This window comes from Amblyomma americanum, chromosome 8, assembly GCF_052857255.1.
Source record: "Amblyomma americanum isolate KBUSLIRL-KWMA chromosome 8, ASM5285725v1, whole genome shotgun sequence".
Classification (NCBI taxonomy): domain Eukaryota; kingdom Metazoa; phylum Arthropoda; class Arachnida; order Ixodida; family Ixodidae; genus Amblyomma; species Amblyomma americanum.
In genome coordinates, this window is record NC_135504.1 from 105,074,656 (window position 1) to 105,097,149 (window position 22,494).

The 22,494-nt window shown below is 45.6% G+C and overlaps 2 non-coding genes across 2 annotated transcripts; both read left to right on the forward strand.

Annotated features, from left to right (window-relative positions):
- The first annotated feature begins 14,077 nt into the window (after positions 1-14,077).
- TRNAP-CGG (transfer RNA proline (anticodon CGG)) lies at positions 14,078-14,151 on the forward strand. The gene has a single exon. It is a non-coding gene; the product is annotated as a tRNA-Pro (tRNA).
- A 3,906-nt stretch (positions 14,152-18,057) lies between these two features.
- TRNAP-CGG (transfer RNA proline (anticodon CGG)) lies at positions 18,058-18,131 on the forward strand. Its single transcript has one exon. It is a non-coding gene; the product is annotated as a tRNA-Pro (tRNA).
- The last annotated feature ends 4,363 nt before the right edge of the window (positions 18,132-22,494 follow it).

Below are 22,494 nucleotides of genomic sequence, written 5' to 3' on the forward strand. Positions count from 1 at the left end.
AATACCCACGAAAGCAGCAGATTGGACAGCCGTCGTCGTAGCTCAGTTGGTAAGAGCACCGAACGCGATATTCGGAGGTCGTGGGTTCGGATCCCACCGGCGGCATGGTTGTTTTTTCTGCTGATTTATAAGCAATTTTCTTCAATCGATAGATTAATCTAAGTATCATTATCCCATTGATTAGCACAACACATTAAAAAAATTAAAACAGTCCCCTATGCACCTTGGTTTCGGTGATTGTCGGCTTTCTTCATAAGTTTGTCAAAACGAGTCCCTAATTTTCCTTACCTTATCTGCTAATTGCTTAACGAGGGTCTCGGTTCTTGCAGACTTGATGCCATGGGTAGCATAAGAGGGCTCTCGCACAGTTTCCGCCCTCGCCGTTAGATGACGTTGCACGTCACACTCGCGGTATTACAGGACGTTTTACGTCCACCGCTATGGAAGAGGGTCGCGCTGGTGAACACTCTCATGGTTAGCTTACAAGCAAAAAATATAAATACCCACGAAAGCAGCAGATTGGACAGCCGTCGTCGTAGCTCAGTTGGTAAGAGCACGGGACGCGATATTCGGAGGTCGTGGGTTCGGATTCCACCGGCGGCATGGTTGTTTTTTCTGCTGATTTATAAGCAATTTTCTTCAATCGATAGATTAATCTGAGTATCATTATCCCATTGATTAGCACAACGCATTTAAAAAAATTAAAACAGTCCCCTATGCACCTTGGTTTCGGTGATTGTCGGCTTTCTTCATAAGTTTGTCGAAACGAGTCCCTAATTTTCCTTACCTTATCTGCTAATTGCTTAACGAGAGTCTCGATTCTGGCAGACTTGATGCCATGGGTAGTATAAGAGGGCTCTCGCACAGTTTCCGCCCTCGCCGTTAGATGACGTTGTACGTCACACTCGCGGTATTACAGGACGTTCTACGTCCACCGCTATGGAAGAGGGTGGCGCTGGTGAACACTCTCATGGTTAGCTTACAAGCAAAAATATAAATACCCACGAAAGCAGCAGATTGGACAGCCGTCGTCGTAGCTCAGTTGGTAAGAGCACCTAACGCGATATTCGGAGGTCGTGGGTTCGGATCCCACCGGCGGCATGGTTGTTTTTTCTGCTTATTTATAAGCAATTTTCTTCAATCGATAGATTAATCTAAGTATCATTATCCCATTGATTACCACAACACATAAGAAAAAATTAAAACAGTCCCCTATGCACCTTCCCAAGCAGCACAAGTAATTGGCCCAACATTGGAGCCGTATTGGCAAAGGCCGGCCCTACAAAGGGCCAGGATGGGACCATCCTGTTGCAATATTGGGCCGATGGCCTGTGCTGCTTGGGTTGGTTTCGGTGATTGTCGGCTTTTTTCATAAGTTTGTCAAAACGAGTCCCTAATTTTCCTTACCTTGTCTTCTAATTGCTTAACGAGGGTCTCGGTTCTGGCAGACTTGATGCCATGGGTAGCATAAGAAGGCTCTCGCACAGTTTCCGCCCTCGCCGTTAGATGACGTTGTACGTCACACTCGCGGTATTAGAGGACGTTCTACTTCCACCGCTATGAAAGAGGGTGGCGCTGGTGAACACTCTCATGGTTAGCTTACAAGCATAAATATAAATACCCACAAAAGCAGCAGATTGGACAGCCGTCGTCGTAGCTCAGTTGGTAAGAGCACCGGACGCGATATTCGGAGGTCGTGGGTTCGGCTCCCACCGGCGTCATGGTTGTTTTTTCTGCTGATTTATAAGCAATTTTCTTCAATCGATAGGTTAATCGAAGTATCATTATCCCATTGATTAGCACAACACATTAAAAAAAAATTAAAACATTCCCCTATGCACCTTGGTTTCGGTGATTGTCGGCTTTTTTCATAAGTTTGTCAAAACGAGTCCCTAATTTTCCTTACCTTATCTTCTAATTGCTTAACGAGGGTCTCGGTTCTGGCAGACTTGATGCCATGGGTAGCATAAGAAGGCTCTCGCACAGTTTCCGCCCTCGCCGTTAGATGACGTTGTACGTCACACTCGCGGTATTAGAGGACGTTCTACTTCCACCGCTATGGAAGAGGGTGGCGCTGGTGAACACTCTCATGGTTAGCTTACAAGCATAAATATAAATACCCACAAAAGCGGCAGATTGGACAGCCGTCGTCGTAGCTCAGTTGGTAAGAGCACCGGACGCGATATTCGGAGGTCGTGGGTTCGGCTCCCACCGGCGGCATGGTTGTTTTTTCTGCTGATTTATAAGCAATTTTCTTCAATCGATAGGTTAATCGAAGTATCATTATCCCATTGATTAGCACAACACTATAAAAAAATTAAAACATTCCCCTATGCACCTTGGTTTCGGTGATTGTCGGCTTTCTTCATAAGTTTGTCAAAACGAGTCCCTAATTTTCCTTACCTAATCTGCTAATTGCTTAACGAGGGTCTCGGTTCTGGCAGACTTGATGCCATGGGTAGCATAAGAGGGCTCTCGCACAGTTTCCGCCCTCGCCGTTAGATGACGTTGTACGTCACACTCGCGGTATTACAGGACGTTCTACGTCCACCGCTATGGAAGAGGGTGGCGCTGGTGAACACTCTCATGGTTAGCTTACAAGCAAAAATATACACACGAAAGCAGCAGATTGGACAGCCGTCGTCGTAGCTCAGTTGGTAAGAGCACCGGACGCGATATTCGGAGGTCGTGGGTTCGGATCCCACCGGCGGCATGGTTGTTTTTTCTGCTGATTTATAAGCAATTTTCTTCAATCGATAGGTTAATCTAGGTATCATTATCCCATTGATTAGCACAACACATTAAAAAAAATTAAAACATTCCCCTATGGACCTTGGTTTCGGTGATTGTCGGCTTTCTTCATAAGTTTGTCAAAACGAGTCCCTAATTTTCCTTACCTTATCTGCTAATTGCTTAACGAGGGTCTCGGTTCTGGCAGACATGATGCCATGGGTAGCATGAGGGCTCTCGCACAGTTTCCGCCCTCGCCGTTAGATGACGTTGTACGGCACACTCGCGGTATTACAGGACGTTCTACTTCCACCGCTATGGAAGAGGGTGGCGCTGGAGAACACTCTCATGGTTAGCTTACAAGCAAAAATATAAATACCCACGAAAGCAGCAGATTGGACAGCCGTCGTCGTAGCTCAGTTGTTAAGAGCACCGAACGCGATATTCAGAGGTCGTGGGTTCGGATCCCACCGGCGGCATGGTTGTTTTTTCTGCTGATTTATAAGCAATTTTCTTCAATCGATAGATTAATCTAAGTATCATTATCCCATTGATTAGCACAACACATTAAAAAAATTAAAACAGTCCCCTATGCACCTTGGTTTCGGTGATTGTCGGCTTTCTTCATAAGTTTGTCAAAACGAGTCCCTAATTTTCCTTACTTTATCTGCTAATTGCTTAACGAGGTTCTCGGTTCTTGCAGACTTGATGCCATGGGTAGCATAAGAGGGCTCTCGCACAGTTTCCGCCCTCGCCGTTAGATGACGTTGCACGTCACACTCGCGGTATTACAGGACGTTCTACGTCCACCGCTATGGAAGAGGGTCGCGCTGGTAAACACTCTCATGGTTAGCTTACAAGCAAAAAATATAAATACCCACGAAAGCAGCAGATTGGACAGCCGTCGTCGTAGCTCAGTTGGTAAGAGCACCGGACGCGATATTCGGAGGTCGTGGGTTCGGATTCCACCGGCGGCATGGTTGTTTTTTTTGCTGATTTATAAGCAATTTTCTTCAATCGATAGATTAATCTGAGTATCATTATCCCATTGATTAGCACAACGCATTTAAAAAAATTAAAACATTCCCCTATGCACCTTGGTTTCGGTGATTGTCGGCTTTCTTCATAAGTTTGTCAAAACGAGTCCCTAATTTTCCTTACCTTGTCTTCTAATTGCTTAACGAGGGTCTCGGTTCTGGCAGACTTCATGCCATGGGTAGCATAAGAAGGCTCTCGCACAGTTTCCGCCCTCGCCGTTAGATGACGTTGTACGTCACACTCGCGGTATTAGAGGACGTTCTACTTCCACCGCTATGAAAGAGGGTGGCGCTGGTGAACACTCTCATGGTTAGCTTACAAGCATAAATATAAATACCCACAAAAGCAGCAGATTGGACAGCCGTCGTCGTAGCTCAGTTGGTAAGAGCACCGGACGCGATATTCGGAGGTCGTGGGTTCGGCTCCCACCGGCGTCATGGTTGTTTTTTCTGCTGATTTATAAGCAATTTTCTTCAATCGATAGGTTAATCGAAGTATCATTATCCCATTGATTAGCACAACACATTAAAAAAAAATTAAAACATTCCCCTATGCACCTTGGTTTCGGTGATTGTCGGCTTTTTTCATAAGTTTGTCAAAACGAGTCCCTAATTTTCCTTACCTTATCTTCTAATTGCTTAACGAGGGTCTCGGTTCTGGCAGACTTGATGCCATGGGTAGCATAAGAAGGCTCTCGCAAAGTTTCCGCCCTCGCCGTTAGATGACGTTGTACGTCACACTCGCGGTATTAGAGGACGTTCTACTTCCACCGCTATGGAAGAGGGTGGCGCTGGTGAACACTCTCATGGTTAGCTTACAAGCATAAATATAAATACCCACAAAAGCGGCAGATTGGACAGCCGTCGTCGTAGCTCAGTTGGTAAGAGCACCGGACGCGATATTCGGAGGTCGTGGGTTCGGCTCCCACCGGCGGCATGGTTGTTTTTTCTGCTGATTTATAAGCAATTTTCTTCAATCGATAGGTTAATCGAAGTATCATTATCCCATTGATTAGCACAACACTATAAAAGAATTAAAACATTCCCCTATGCACCTTGGTTTCGGTGATTGTCGGCTTTCTTCATAAGTTTGTCAAAACGAGTCCCTAATTTTCCTTACCTAATCTGCTAATTGCTTAACGAGGGTCTCGGTTCTGGCAGACTTGATGCCATGGGTAGCATAAGAGGGCTCTCGCACAGTTTCCGCCCTCGCCGTTAGATGACGTTGTACGTCACACTCGCGGTATTACAGGACGTTCTACGTCCACCGCTATGGAAGAGGGTGGCGCTGGAGAACACTCTCATGGTTAGCTTACAAGCAAAAATATACACACGAAAGCAGCAGATTGGACAGCCGTCGTCGTAGCTCAGTTGGTAAGAGCACCGGACGCGATATTCGGAGGTCGTGGGTTCGGATCCCACCGGCGGCATGGTTGTTTTTTCTGCTGATTTATAAGCAATTTTCTTCAATCGATAGGTTAATCTAGGTATCATTATCCCATTGATTAGCACAACACATTAAAAAAAATTAAAACATTCCCCTATGGACCTTGGTTTCGGTGATTGTCGGCTTTCTTCATAAGTTTGTCAAAACGAGTCCCTAATTTTCCTTACCTTCTCTGCTAATTGCTTAACGAGGGTCTCGGTTCTGGCAGACATGATGCCATGGGTAGCATGAGGGCTCTCGCACAGTTTCCGCCCTCGCCGTTAGATGACGTTGTACGGCACACTCGCGGTATTACAGGACATTCTACTTCCACCGCTATGGAAGAGGGTGGCGCTGGAGAACACTCTCATGGTTAGCTTACAAGCAAAAATATAAATACCCACGAAAGCAGCAGATTGGACAGCCGTCGTCGTAGCTCAGTTGTTAAGAGCACCGAACGCGATATTCGGAGGTCGTGGGTTCGGATCCCACCGGCGGCATGGTTGTTTTTTCTGCTGATTTATAAGCAATTTTCTTCAATCGATAGATTAATCTAAGTATCATTATCCCATTGATTAGCACAACACATTAAAAAAATTAAAACAGTCCCCTATGCACCTTGGTTTCGGTGATTGTCGGCTTTCTTCATAAGTTTGTCAAAACGAGTCCCTAATTTTCCTTACTTTATCTGCTAATTGCTTAACGAGGTTCTCGGTTCTTGCAGACTTGATGCCATGGGTAGCATAAGAGGGCTCTCGCACAGTTTCCGCCCTCGCCGTTAGATGACGTTGCACGTCACACTCGCGGTATTACAGGACGTTCTACGTCCACCGCTATGGAAGAGGGTCGCGCTGGTAAACACTCTCATGGTTAGCTTACAAGCAAAAAATATAAATACCCACGAAAGCAGCAGATTGGACAGCCGTCGTCGTAGCTCAGTTGGTAAGAGCACCGGACGCGATATTCGGAGGTCGTGGGTTCGGATTCCACCGGCGGCATGGTTGTTTTTTTTGCTGATTTATAAGCAATTTTCTTCAATCGATAGATTAATCTGAGTATCATTATCCCATTGATTAGCACAACGCATTTAAAAAAATTAAAACATTCCCCTATGCACCTTGGTTTCGGTGATTGTCGGCTTTCTTCATAAGTTTGTCAAAACGAGTCCATAATTTTCCTTACCTTATCTGCTAATTGCTTAACGAGGGTCCCGGTTCTGGCAGACTTGATGCCATGGGTAGCATAAGAGGGCTCTCGCACAGTTTCCGCCCTCGCCGTTAGATGACGTTGTACGTCACACTCGCGTTATTAGAGGACGTTCTACGTCCACCGCTATGGAAGAGGGTGGCGCTGGTGAACACTCTCATGGTTAGCTTGCAAGCAAAAATATAAATACCCACGAAAGCAGCAGATTGGACAGCCGTCGTCGTAGCTCAGTTGGTAAAAGCACCGGACGCGATATTCGGAGGTCTTGGGTTCGGATCCCACCGGCGGCATGGTTGTTTTTTCTGCTGATTTATAAGCAATTTTCTTCAATCGATAGATTAATCTAAGTATCATTATCCCATTGATTAGCACAACACATTAAAAAAAATTAAAACATTCCCCTATGCACCTTGGTTTCGGTGATTGTCGGCTTTCTTCATAAGTTTGTCAAAACGAGTCCCTAATTTTCCTTACCTTATCTGCTAATTGCTTAACGAGGGTCTCGGTTCTGGCAGACTTGATGCCATGGGTAGCATAAGAGGGCTCTCGCACAGTTTCCGCCCTCGCCGTTAGATGACGTTGTACGTCACACTCGCGGTATTACAGGACGTTCTACGTCCACCGCTATGGAAGAGGGTGGCGCTGGTGAACACTGTCATGGTTAGCTTACAAGCAAAAATATAAATACCCACGAAAGCAGCAGATTGGACAGCCGTCGTCGTAGCTCAGTTTGTAAGAGCACCGGACGCGATATTCGGAGGTCGTGGGTTCGAATCCCACAGGCGGCATGGTTGTTTTTTCTGCTGATTTATAAGCAATTTTCTTCAATCGATAGGTTAATCTAAGTATCATTATCCAATTGATTAGCACAACACATTAAAAAAAATAAAACATTCCCCTATGCACCTTGGTTTCGGTGATTGTCGGCTTTCTTCATAAGTTTGTCGAAACGAGTCCCTAATTTTCCTTACCTTATCTGCTAATTGCTTACCGAGAGTCTCGATTCTGGCAGACTTGATGCCATGGATAGTATAAGAGGGTTCTCGCACAGTTTCCGCCCTCGCCGTTAGATGACGTTGTACGTCACACTCGCGGTATTACAGGACGTTCTACGTCCACCGCTATGGAAGAGGGTGGCGCTGGTGAACACTCTCATGGTTAGCTTACAAGCAAAAATATAAATACCCACGAAAGCAGCAGATTGGACAGCCGTCGTCGTAGCTCAGTTGGTAAGAGCACCTAACGCGATATTCGGAGGTCGTGGGTTCGGATCCCACCGGCGGCATGGTTGTTTTTTCTGCTTATTTATAAGCAATTTTCTTCAATCGATAGATTATTCTAAGTATCATTATCCCATTGATTAGCACAACACATTAAAAAAAAAATTAAAACAGTCCCCTATGCACCTTGGTTTCGGTGATTGTCGGCTTTTTTCATAAGTTTGTCAAAACGAGTCCCTAATTTTCCTTACCTTATCTTCTAATTGCTTAACGAGGGTCTCGGTTCTGGCAGACTTGATGCCATGGGTAGCATAAGAAGGCTCTCGCACAGTTTCCGCCCTCGCCGTTAGATGACGTTGTACGTAACACTCGCGGTATTAGAGGACGTTCTACTTCCACCGCTATGAAAGAGGGTGGCGCTGGTGAACACTCTCATGGTTAGCTTACAAGCATAAATATAAATACCCACAAAAGCAGCAGATTGGACAGCCGTCGTCGTAGCTCAGTTGGTAAGAGCACCGGACGCGATATTCGGAGGTCGTGGGTTCGGCTCCCACCGGCGGCATGGTTGTTTTTTCTGCTGATTTATAAGCAATTTTCTTCAATCGATAGGTTAATCGAAGTATCATTATCCCATTGATTAGCACAACACAATAAAAAAAATAAAACATTCCCCTATGCACCTTGGTTTCGGTGATTGTCGGCTTTTTTCATAAATTTGTCAAAACGAGTCCCTAATTTTCCTTACCTTATCTTCTAATTGCTTAACGAGGGTCTCGGTTCTGGCAGACTTGATGCCATGGGTAGCATAAGAAGGCTCTCGCACAGTTTCCGCCCTCGCCGTTAGATGACGTTGTACGTCACACTCGCGGTATTAGAGGACGTTCTACTTCCACCGCTATGGAAGAGGGTGGCGCTGGTGAACACTCTCATGGTTAGCTTACAAGCATAAATATAAATACCCACAAAAGCAGCAGATTGGACAGCCGTCGTCGTAGCTCAGTTGGTAAGAGCACCGGACGCGATATTCGGAGGTCGTGGGTTCGGCTCCCACCGGCGGCATGGTTGTTTTTTCTGCTGATTTATAAGCAATTTTCTTCAATCGATAGGTTAATCGAAGTATCATTATCCAATTGATTAGCACAACACATTAAAAAAAATTAAAACATTCCCCTATGCACCTTGGTTTCGGTGATTGTCGGCTTTCTTCATAAGTTTGTCAAAACGAGTCCCTAATTTTCCTTACCTAATCTGCTAATTGCTTAACGAGGGTCTCGGTTCTGGCAGACTTGATGCCATGGGTAGCATAAGAGGGCTCTCGCACAGTTTCCGCCCTCGCCGTTAGATGACGTTGTACGTCACACTCGCGGTATTACAGGACGTTCTACGTCCACCGCTATGGAAGAGGGTGGCGCTGGTGAACACTCTCATGGTTAGCTTACATGCAAAAATATAAATACACACGAAAGCAGCAGATTGGACAGCCGTCGTCGTAGCTCAGTTGGTAAGAGCACCGGACGCGATATTCGGAGGTCGTGGGTTCGGATCCCACCGGCGGCATGGTTGTTTTTTCTGCTGATTTATAAGCAATTTTCTTCAATCGATAGGTTAATCTAGGTATCATTATCCCATTGATTAGCACAACACATTAAAAAAAATTAAAACATTCCCCTATGGACCTTGGTTTCGGTGATTGTCGGCTTTCTTCATAAGTTTGTCAAAACGAGTCCCTAATTTTCCTTACCTTATCTGCTAATTGCTTAACGAGGGTCCCGGTTCTGGCAGACTTGATGCCATGGGTAGCATAAGAGGGCTCTCGCACAGTTTCCGCCTTCGCCGTTAGATGACTTTGTACGTCACACTCGCGGTATTAGAGGACGTTCTACGTCCACCGCTATGGAAGAGGGTGGCGCTGGTGAACACTCTCATGGTTAGCTTACAAGCAAAAATATAAATATGCACGAAAGCAGCAGATTGGACAGCCGTCGTCGTAGCTCAGTTGGTAAGAGCACCGGACGCGATATTCGGAGGTCGTGGGTTCGGCTCCCACCGGCGTCATGGTTGTTTTTTCTGCTGATTTATAAGCAATTTTCTTCAATCGATAGGTTAATCGAAGTATCATTATCCCATTGATTAGCACAACACATTAAAAAAAATTAAAACATTCCCCTATGCACCTTGGTTTCGGTGATTGTCGGCTTTTTTCATAAGTTTGTCAAAGCGAGTCCCTAATTTTCCTTTCCTTATCTTCTAATTGCTTAACGAGGGTCTCGGTTCAGGCAGACTTGATGCCATGGGTAGCATAAGAAGGCTCTCGCACAGTTTCCGCCCTCGCCGTTAGATGACGTTGTACGTCACACTCGCGGTATTAGAGGACGTTCTACTTCCACCGCTATGGAAGAGGGTGGCGCTGGTGAACACTCTCATGGTTAGCTTACAAGCATAAATATAAATACCCACAAAAGCAGCAGATTGGACAGCCGTCGTCGTAGCTCAGTTGGTAAGAGCACCGGACGCGATATTCGGAGGTCGTGGGTTCGGCTCCCACCGGCGGCATGGTTGTTTTTTCTGCTGATATATAAGCAATTTTCTTCAATCGATAGGTTAATCGAAGTATCATTATCCCATTGATTAGCACAACACTATAAAAAAATTAAAACATTCCCCTATGCACCTTGGTTTCGGTGATTGTCGGCTTTCTTCATAAGTTTGTCAAAACGAGTCCCTAATTTTCCTTACCTAATCTGCTAATTGCTTAACGAGGGTCTCGGTTCTGGCAGACTTGATGCCATGGGTAGCATAAGAGGGCTCTCGCACAGTTTCCGCCCTCACCGTTAGATGACGTTGTACGTCACACTCGCGGTATTACAGGACGTTCTACGTCCACCGCTATGGAAGAGGGTGGCGCTGGTGAACACTCTCATGGTTAGCTTACAAGCAAAAATATAAATACACACGAAAGCAGCAGATTGGACAGCCGTCGTCGTAGCTCAGTTGGTAAGAGCACCGGACGCGATATTCGGAGGTCGTGGGTTCGGATCCCACCGGCGGCATGGTTGTTTTTTCTGCTGATTTATAAGCAATTTTCTTCAATCGATAGGTTAATCGAAGTATCATTATCCCGTTGATTAGCACAACACTATAAAAAAATTAAAACATTCCCCTATGCACCTTGGTTTCGGTGATTGTCGGCTTTCTTCATAAGTTTGTCAAAACGAGTCCCTAATTTTCCTTACCTAATCTGCTAATTGCTTAACGAGGGTCTCGGTTCTGGCAGACTTGATGTCATGGGTAGCATAAGAGGGCTCTCGCACAGTTTCCGCCCTCGCCGTTAGATGACGTTGTACGTCACACTCGCGGTATTACAGGACGTTCTACGTCCACCGCTATGGAAGAGGGTGGCGCTGGTGAACACTCTCATGGTTAGCTTACAAGCAAAAATATAAATACACACGAAAGCAGCAGATTGGACAGCCGTCGTCGTAGCTCAGTTGGTAAGAGCACCGGACGCGATATTCGGAGGTCGTGGGTTCGGATCCCACCGGCGGCATGGTTGTTTTTTCTGCTGATTTATAAGCAATTTTCTTCAATCGATAGGTTAATCTAGGTATCATTATCCCATTGATTAGCACAACACATTAAAAAAAATTAAAACATTCCCCTATGGACCTTGGTTTCGGTGATTGTCGGCTTTCTTCATAAGTTTGTCAAAACGAGTCCCTAATTTTCCTTACCTTATCTGCTAATTGCTTAACGAGGGTCTCGGTTCTGGCAGACATGATGCCATGGGTAGCATGAGGGCTCTCGCACAGTTTCCGCCCTCGCCGTTAGATGACGTTGTACGGCACACTCGCGGTATTACAGGACGTTCTACTTCCACCGCTATGGAAGAGGGTGGCGCTGGTGAACACTCTCATGGTTAGCTTACAAGCAAAAATATAAATACCCACGAAAGCAGCAGATTGGACAGCCGTCGTCGTAGCTCAGTTGGTAAGAGCACCGAACGCGATATTCGGAGGTCGTGGGTTCGGATCCCACCGGCGGCATGGTTGTTTTTTCTGCTGATTTATAAGCAATTTTCTTCAATCGATAGATTAATCTAAGTATCATTATCCCATTGATTAGCACAACACATTAAAAAAATTAAAACAGTCCCCTATGCACCTTGGTTTCGGTGATTGTCGGCTTTCTTCATAAGTTTGTCAAAACGAGTCCCTAATTTTCCTTACTTTATCTGCTAATTGCTTAACGAGGGTCTCGGTTCTGGCAGACTTGATGTCATGGGTAGCATAAGAGGGCTCTCGCACAGTTTCCGCCCTCGCCGTTAGATGACGTTGTACGTCACACTCGCGGTATTACAGGACGTTCTACGTCCACCGCTATGGAAGAGGGTGGCGCTGGTGAACACTCTCATGGTTAGCTTACAAGCAAAAATATAAATACACACGAAAGCAGCAGATTGGACAGCCGTCGTCGTAGCTCAGTTGGTAAGAGCACCGGACGCGATATTCGGAGGTCGTGGGTTCGGATCCCACCGGCGGCATGGTTGTTTTTTCTGCTGATTTATAAGCAATTTTCTTCAATCGATAGGTTAATCTAGGTATCATTATCCCATTGATTAGCACAACACATTAAAAAAAATTAAAACATTCCCCTATGGACCTTGGTTTCGGTGATTGTCGGCTTTCTTCATAAGTTTGTCAAAACGAGTCCCTAATTTTCCTTACCTTATCTGCTAATTGCTTAACGAGGGTCTCGGTTCTGGCAGACATGATGCCATGGGTAGCATGAGGGCTCTCGCACAGTTTCCGCCCTCGCCGTTAGATGACGTTGTACGGCACACTCGCGGTATTACAGGACGTTCTACTTCCACCGCTATGGAAGAGGGTGGCGCTGGTGAACACTCTCATGGTTAGCTTACAAGCAAAAATATAAATACCCACGAAAGCAGCAGATTGGACAGCCGTCGTCGTAGCTCAGTTGGTAAGAGCACCGAACGCGATATTCGGAGGTCGTGGGTTCGGATCCCACCGGCGGCATGGTTGTTTTTTCTGCTGATTTATAAGCAATTTTCTTCAATCGATAGATTAATCTAAGTATCATTATCCCATTGATTAGCACAACACATTAAAAAAATTAAAACAGTCCCCTATGCACCTTGGTTTCGGTGATTGTCGGCTTTCTTCATAAGTTTGTCAAAACGAGTCCCTAATTTTCCTTACTTTATCTGCTAATTGCTTAACGAGGTTCTCGGTTCTTGCAGACTTGATGCCATGGGTAGCATAAGAGGGCTCTCGCACAGTTTCCGCCCTCGCCGTTAGATGACGTTGCACGTCACACTCGCGGTATTACAGGACGTTCTACGTCCACCGCTATGGAAGAGGGTCGCGCTGGTAAACACTCTCATGGTTAGCTTACAAGCAAAAAATATAAATACCCACGAAAGCAGCAGATTGGACAGCCGTCGTCGTAGCTCAGTTGGTAAGAGCACCGGACGCGATATTCGGAGGTCGTGGGTTCGGATTCCACCGGCGGCATGGTTGTTTTTTTTGCTGATTTATAAGCAATTTTCTTCAATCGATAGATTAATCTGAGTATCATTATCCCATTGATTAGCACAACGCATTTAAAAAAATTAAAACATTCCCCTTTGCACCTTGGTTTCGGTGATTGTCGGCTTTCTTCATAAGTTTGTCAAAACGAGTCCATAATTTTCCTTACCTTATCTGCTAATTGCTTAACGAGGGTCCCGGTTCTGGCAGACTTGATGCCATGGGTAGCATAAGAGGGCTCTCGCACAGTTTCCGCCCTCGCCGTTAGATGACGTTGTACGTCACACTCGCGTTATTAGAGGACGTTCTACGTCCACCGCTATGGAAGAGGGTGGCGCTGGTGAACACTCTCATGGTTAGCTTGCAAGCAAAAATATAAATACCCACGAAAGCAGCAGATTGGACAGCCGTCGTCGTAGCTCAGTTGGTAAAAGCACCGGACGCGATATTCGGAGGTCTTGGGTTCGGATCCCACCGGCGGCATGGTTGTTTTTTCTGCTGATTTATAAGCAATTTTCTTCAATCGATAGGTTAATCTAAGTATCATTATCCAATTGATTAGCACAACACATTAAAAAAAATAAAACATTCCCCTATGCACCTTGGTTTCGGTGATTGTCGGCTTTCTTCATAAGTTTGTCGAAACGAGTCCCTAATTTTCCTTACCTTATCTTCTAATTGCTTAACGAGGGTCTCGGTTCTGGCAGACTTGATGCCATGGGTAGCATAAGAAGGCTCTCGCACAGTTTCCGCCCTCGCCGTTAGATGACGTTGTACGTCACACTCGCGGTATTAGAGGACGTTCTACTTCCACCGCTATGAAAGAGGGTGGCGCTGGTGAACACTCTCATGGTTAGCTTACAAGCATAAATATAAATACCCACAAAAGCAGCAGATTGGACAGCCGTCGTCGTAGCTCAGTTGGTAAGAGCACCGGACGCGGTATTCGGAGGTCGTGGGTTCGGCTCCCACCGGCGGCATGGTTGTTTTTTCTGCTGATTTATAAGCAATTTTCTTCAGTCGATAGGTTAATTGAAGTATCATTATCCCATTGATTAGCACAACACAATAAAAAAATTAAAACATTCCCCTATGCACCTTGGTTTCGGTGATTGTCGGCTTTTTTCATAAATTTGTCAAAACGAGTCCCTAATTTTCCTTACCTTATCTTCTAATTGCTTAACGAGGGTCTCGGTTCTGGCAGACTTGATGCCATGGGTAGCATAAGAAGGCTCTCGCACAGTTTCCGCCCTCGCCGTTAGATGACGTTGTACGTCACACTCGCGGTATTAGAGGACGTTCTACTTCCACCGCTATGGAAGAGGGTGGCGCTGGTGAACACTCTCATGGTTAGCTTACAAGCATAAATATAAATACCCACAAAAGCAGCAGATTGGACAGCCGTCGTCGTAGCTCAGTTGGTAAGAGCACCGGACGCGATATTCGGAGGTCGTGGGTTCGGCTCCCACCGGCGGCATGGTTGTTTTTTCTGCTGATTTATAAGCAATTTTCTTCAATCGATAGGTTATTCGAAGTATCATTATCCCATTGATTAGCACAACACATTAAAAAAAATTAAAACATTCCCCTATGCACCTTGGTTTCGGTGATTGTCGGCTTTCTTCATAAGTTTGTCAAAACGAGTCCCTAATTTTCCTTACCTAATCTGCTAATTGCTTAACGAGGGTCTCGGTTCTGGCAGACTTGATGCCATGGGTAGCATAAGAGGGCTCTCGCACAGTTTCCGCCCTCGCCGTTAGATGACGTTGTACGTCACACTCGCGGTATTACAGGACGTTCTACGTCCACCGCTATGGAAGAGGGTGGCGCTGGTGAACACTCTCATGGTTAGCTTACAAGCAAAAATATAAATACACACGAAAGCAGCAGATTGGACAGCCGTCGTCGTAGCTCAGTTGGTAAGAGCACCGGACGCGATATTCGGAGGTCGTGGGTTCGGATCCCACCGGCGGCATGGTTGTTTTTTCTGCTTATTTATAAGCAATTTTCTTCAATCGATAGAATAATCTAAGTATCATTATCCCATTGATTAGCACAACACATAAAAAAAAATTAAAACAGTCCCCTATGCACCTTGGTTTCGGTGATTGTCGGCTTTTTTCATAAGTTTGTCAAAACGAGTCCCTAATTTTCCTTACCTTGTCTTCTAATTGCTTAACGAGGGTCTCGGTTCTGGCAGACTTGATGCCATGGGTAGCATAAGAAGGCTCTCGCACAGTTTCCGCCCTCGCCGTTAGATGACGTTGTACGTCACACTCGCGGTATTAGAGGACGTTCTACTTCCACCGCTATGAAAGAGGGTGGCGCTGGTGAACACTCTCATGGTTAGCTTACAAGCATAAATATAAATACCCACAAAAGCAGCAGATTGGACAGCCGTCGTCGTAGCTCAGTTGGTAAGAGCACCGGACGCGATATTCGGAGGTCGTGGGTTCGGCTCCCACCGGCGTCATGGTTGTTTTTTCTGCTGATTTATAAGCAATTTTCTTCAATCGATAGGTTAATCGAAGTATCATTATCCCATTGATTAGTACAACACATTAAAAAAATTTAAAACATTCCCCTATGCACCTTGGTTTCGGTGATTGTCGGCTTTTTTCATAAGTTTGTCAAAACGAGTCCCTAATTTTCCTTTCCTTATCTTCTAATTGCTTAACGAGGGTCTCGGTTCTGGCAGACTTGATGCCATGGGTAGCATAAGAAGGCTCTCGCACAGTTTCCGCCCTCGCCGTTAGATGACGTTGTACGTCACACTCGCGGTATTAGAGGACGTTCTACTTCCACCGCTATGAAAGAGGGTGGCGCTGGTGAACACTCTCATGGTTAGCTTACAAGCATAAATATAAATACCCACAAAAGCAGCAGATTGGACAGCCGTCGTCGTAGCTCAGTTGGTAAGAGCACCGGACGCGATATTCGGAGGTCGTGGGTTCGGCTCCCACCGGCGTCATGGTTGTTTTTTCTGCTGATTTATAAGCAATTTTCTTCAATCGATAGGTTAATCGAAGTATCATTATCCCATTGATTAGTACAACACATTAAAAAAAATTAAAACATTCCCCTATGGACCTTGGTTTCGGTGATTGTCGGCTTTCTTCATAAGTTTGTCAAAACGAGTCCCTAATTTTCCTTACCTTATCTGCTAATTGCTTAACGAGGGTCTCGGTTCTGGCAGACATGATGCCATGGGTAGCATGAGGGCTCTCGCACAGTTTCCGCCCTCGCCGTTAGATGACGTTGTACGGCACACTCGCGGTATTACAGGACGTTCTACTTCCACCGCTATGGAAGAGGGTGGCGCTGGTGAACACTCTCATGGTTAGCTTACAAGCAAAAATATAAATACCCACGAAAGCAGCAGATTGGACAGCCGTCGTCGTAGCTCAGTTGGTAAGAGCACCGAACGCGATATTCGGAGGTCGTGGGTTCGGATCCCACCGGCGGCATGGTTGTTTTTTCTGCTGATTTATAAGCAATTTTCTTCAATCGATAGATTAATCTAAGTATCATTATCCCATTGATTAGCACAACACATTAAAAAAATTAAAACAGTCCCCTATGCACCTTGGTTTCGGTGATTGTCGGCTTTCTTCATAAGTTTGTCAAAACGAGTCCCTAATTTTCCTTACTTTATCTGCTAATTGCTTAACGAGGTTCTCGGTTCTTGCAGACTTGATGCCATGGGTAGCATAAGAGGGCTCTCGCACAGTTTCCGCCCTCGCCGTTAGATGACGTTGCACGTCACACTCGCGGTATTACAGGACGTTCTACGTCCACCGCTATGGAAGAGGGTCGCGCTGGTAAACACTCTCATGGTTAGCTTACAAGCAAAAAATATAAATACCCACGAAAGCAGCAGATTGGACAGCCGTCGTCGTAGCTCAGTTGGTAAGAGCACCGGACGCGATATTCGGAGGTCGTGGGTTCGGATTCCACCGGCGGCATGGTTGTTTTTTTTGCTGATTTATAAGCAATTTTCTTCAATCGATAGATTAATCTGAGTATCATTATCCCATTGATTAGCACAACGCATTTAAAAAAATTAAAACATTCCCCTTTGCACCTTGGTTTCGGTGATTGTCGGCTTTCTTCATAAGTTTGTCAAAACGAGTCCATAATTTTCCTTACCTTATCTGCTAATTGCTTAACGAGGGTCCCGGTTCTGGCAGACTTGATGCCATGGGTAGCATAAGAGGGCTCTCGCACAGTTTCCGCCCTCGCCGTTAGATGACGTTGTACGTCACACTCGCGTTATTAGAGGACGTTCTACGTCCACCGCTATGGAAGAGGGTGGCGCTGGTGAACACTCTCATGGTTAGCTTGCAAGCAAAAATATAAATACCCACGAAAGCAGCAGATTGGACAGCCGTCGTCGTAGCTCAGTTGGTAAAAGCACCGGACGCGATATTCGGAGGTCTTGGGTTCGGATCCCACCGGCGGCATGGTTGTTTTTTCTGCTGATTTATAAGCAATTTTCTTCAATCGATAGGTTAATCTAAGTATCATTATCCAATTGATTAGCACAACACATTAAAAAAAATAAAACATTCCCCTATGCACCTTGGTTTCGGTGATTGTCGGCTTTCTTCATAAGTTTGTCGAAACGAGTCCCTAATTTTCCTTACCTTATCTTCTAATTGCTTAACGAGGGTCTCGGTTCTGGCAGACTTGATGCCATGGGTAGCATAAGAAGGCTCTCGCACAGTTTCCGCCCTCGCCGTTAGATGACGTTGTACGTCACACTCGCGGTATTAGAGGACGTTCTACTTCCACCGCTATGAAAGAGGGTGGCGCTGGTGAACACTCTCATGGTTAGCTTACAAGCATAAATATAAATACCCACAAAAGCAGCAGATTGGACAGCCGTCGTCGTAGCTCAGTTGGTAAGAGCACCGGACGCGGTATTCGGAGGTCGTGGGTTCGGCTCCCACCGGCGGCATGGTTGTTTTTTCTGCTGATTTATAAGCAATTTTCTTCAGTCGATAGGTTAATTGAAGTATCATTATCCCATTGATTAGCACAACACAATAAAAAAATTAAAACATTCCCCTATGCACCTTGGTTTCGGTGATTGTCGGCTTTTTTCATAAATTTGTCAAAACGAGTCCCTAATTTTCCTTACCTTATCTTCTAATTGCTTAACGAGGGTCTCGGTTCTGGCAGACTTGATGCCATGGGTAGCATAAGAAGGCTCTCGCACAGTTTCCGCCCTCGCCGTTAGATGACGTTGTACGTCACACTCGCGGTATTAGAGGACGTTCTACTTCCACCGCTATGGAAGAGGGTGGCGCTGGTGAACACTCTCATGGTTAGCTTACAAGCATAAATATAAATACCCACAAAAGCAGCAGATTGGACAGCCGTCGTCGTAGCTCAGTTGGTAAGAGCACCGGACGCGATATTCGGAGGTCGTGGGTTCGGCTCCCACCGGCGGCATGGTTGTTTTTTCTGCTGATTTATAAGCAATTTTCTTCAATCGATAGGTTATTCGAAGTATCATTATCCCATTGATTAGCACAACACATTAAAAAAAATTAAAACATTCCCCTATGCACCTTGGTTTCGGTGATTGTCGGCTTTCTTCATAAGTTTGTCAAAACGAGTCCCTAATTTTCCTTACCTAATCTGCTAATTGCTTAACGAGGGTCTCGGTTCTGGCAGACTTGATGCCATGGGTAGCATAAGAGGGCTCTCGCACAGTTTCCGCCCTCGCCGTTAGATGACGTTGTACGTCACACTCGCGGTATTACAGGACGTTCTACGTCCACCGCTATGGAAGAGGGTGGCGCTGGTGAACACTCTCATGGTTAGCTTACAAGCAAAAATATAAATACACACGAAAGCAGCAGATTGGACAGCCGTCGTCGTAGCTCAGTTGGTAAGAGCACCGGACGCGATATTCGGAGGTCGTGGGTTCGGATCCCACCGGCGGCATGGTTGTTTTTTCTGCTTATTTATAAGCAATTTTCTTCAATCGATAGAATAATCTAAGTATCATTATCCCATTGATTAGCACAACACATAAAAAAAAATTAAAACAGTCCCCTATGCACCTTGGTTTCGGTGATTGTCGGCTTTTTTCATAAGTTTGTCAAAACGAGTCCCTAATTTTCCTTACCTTGTCTTCTAATTGCTTAACGAGGGTCTCGGTTCTGGCAGACTTGATGCCATGGGTAGCATAAGAAGGCTCTCGCACAGTTTCCGCCCTCGCCGTTAGATGACGTTGTACGTCACACTCGCGGTATTAGAGGACGTTCTACTTCCACCGCTATGAAAGAGGGTGGCGCTGGTGAACACTCTCATGGTTAGCTTACAAGCATAAATATAAATACCCACAAAAGCAGCAGATTGGACAGCCGTCGTCGTAGCTCAGTTGGTAAGAGCACCGGACGCGATATTCGGAGGTCGTGGGTTCGGCTCCCACCGGCGTCATGGTTGTTTTTTCTGCTGATTTATAAGCAATTTTCTTCAATCGATAGGTTAATCGAAGTATCATTATCCCATTGATTAGTACAACACATTAAAAAAATTTAAAACATTCCCCTATGCACCTTGGTTTCGGTGATTGTCGGCTTTTTTCATAAGTTTGTCAAAACGAGTCCCTAATTTTCCTTTCCTTATCTTCTAATTGCTTAACGAGGGTCTCGGTTCAGGCAGACTTGATGCCATGGGTAGCATAAGAAGGCTGTCGCACAGTTTCCGCCCTCGCCGTTAGATGACGTTGTACGTCACACTCGCGGTATTAGAGGACGTTCTACTTCCACCGCTATGGAAGAGGGTGGCGCTGGTGAACACTCTCATGGTTAGCTTACAAGCATAAATATAAATACCCACAAAAGCAGCAGATTGGACAGCCGTCGTCGTAGCTCAGTTGGTAAGAGCACCGGACGCGATATTCGGAGGTCGTGGGTTCGGCTCCCACCGGCGGCATGGTTGTTTTTTCTGCTGATTTATAAGCAATTTTCTTCAATCGATAGGTTAATCGAAGTATCATTATCCCATTGATTAGCACAACACTATAAAAAAATTAAAACATTCCCCTATGCACCTTGGTTTCGGTGATTGTCGGCTTTCTTCATAAGTTTGTCAAAACGAGTCCCTAATTTTCCTTACCTAATCTGCTAATTGCTTAACGAGGGTCTCGGTTCTGGCAGACTTGATGCCATGGGTAGCATAAGAGGGCTCTCGCACAGCTTCCGCCCTCGCCGTTAGATGACGTTGTACGTCACACTCGCGGTATTACAGGACGTTCTACGTCCACCGCTATGGAAGAGGGTGGCGCTGGTGAACACTCTCATGGTTAGCTTACAAGCAAAAATATAAATACACACGAAAGCAGCAGATTGGACAGCCGTCGTCGTAGCTCAGTTGGTAAGAGCACCGGACGCGATATTCGGAGGTCGTGGGTTCGGATCCCATCGGCGGCATGGTTGTTTTTTCTGCTGATTTATAAGCAATTTTCTTCAATGGATAGGTTAATCTAGGTATCATTATCCCATTGATTAGCACAACACATTAAAAAAAATTAAAACATTCCCCTATGGACCTTGGTTTCGGTGATTGTCGGCTTTCTTCATAAGTTTGTCAAAACGAGTCCCTAATTTTCCTTACCTTATCTTCTAATTGCTTAACGAGGGTCTCGGTTCTGGCAGACATGATGCCATGGGTAGAATAAGAGGGCTCTCGCACAGTTTCCGCCCTCGCCGTTAGATGACGTTGTACGGCACACTCGCGGTATTACAGGACGTTCTACTTCCACCGCTATGGAAGAGGGTGGCGCTGGTGAACACTCTCATGGTTAGCTTACAAGCAAAAATATAAATACCCACGAAAGCAGCAGATTGGACAGCCGTCGTCGTAGCTCAGTTGGTAAGAGCACCGGACGCGATATTCGGAGGTCGTGGGTTCGGATCCCACCGGCGGCATGGTTGTTTTTTCTGCTGATATATAAGCAATTTTCTTCAATCGATAGGTTAATCTAAGCATCATTATCCAATTGATTAGCTCAACACATTAAAAAAAAATAAAACATTCCCCTATGCACCTTGGTTTCGGTGATTGTCGGCTTTCTTCATAAGTTTGTCGAAACGAGTCCCTAATTTTCCTTACCTTATCTGCTAATTGCTTAACGAGAGTCTCGATTCTGGCAGACTTGATGCCATGGGTAGTATAAGAGGGCTCTCGCACAGTTTCCGCCCTCGCCGTTAGATGACGTTGTACGTCACACTCGCGGTATTACAGGACGTTCTACGTCCACCGCTATGGAAGAGGGTGGCGCTGGTGAACACTCTCATGGTTAGCTTACAAGCAAAAATATAAATACCCACGAAAGCAGCAGATTGGACAGCCGTCGTCGTAGCTCAGTTGGTAAGAGCACCTAACGCGATATTCGGAGGTCGTGGGTTCGGATCCCACCGGCGGCAAGGTTGTTTTTTCTGCTTATTTATAAGCAATTTTCTTCAATCGATAGATTAATCTAAGTATCATTATCCCATTGATTAGCACAACACATAAAAAAAAAATAAAACATTCCCCTATGGACCTTGGTTTCGGTGATTGTCGGCTTTTTTCATAAGTTTGTCAAAACGAGTCCCTAATTTTCCTTACCTTATCTTCTAATTGCTTAACGAGGGTCTCGGTTCTGGCAGACTTGATGCCATGGGTAGAATAAGAGGGCTCTCGCACAGTTTCCGCCCTCGCCGTTAGATGACGTTGTACGTCACACTCGCGGTATTAGAGGACGTTCTACTTCCACCGCTATGGAAGAGGGTGGCGCTGGTGAACACTCTCATGGTTAGCTTACAAGAATAAATATAAATACCCACAAAAGCAGCAGATTGGACAGCCGTCGTCGTAGCTCAGTTGGTAAGAGCACCGGACGCGATATTCGGAGGTCGTGGGTTCGGCTCCCACCGACGGCATGGTTGTTTTTTCTGCTGATTTATAAGCAATTTTCTTCAATCGATAGGTTAATCGAAGTATCATTATCCCATTGATTAGCACAACACTATAAAAAAATTAAAACATTCCCCTATGCACCTTGGTTTCGGTGATTGTCGGCTTTCTTCATAAGTTTGTCAAAACGAGTCCCTAATTTTCCTTACTTTATCTGCTAATTGCTTAACGAGGTTCTCGGTTCTTGCAGACTTGATGCCATGGGTAGCATAAGAGGGCTCTCGCACAGTTTCCGCCCTCGCCGTTAGATGACGTTGCACGTCACACTCGCGGTATTACAGGACGTTCTACGTCCACCGCTATGGAAGAGGGTCGCGCTGGTAAACACTCTCATGGTTAGCTTACAA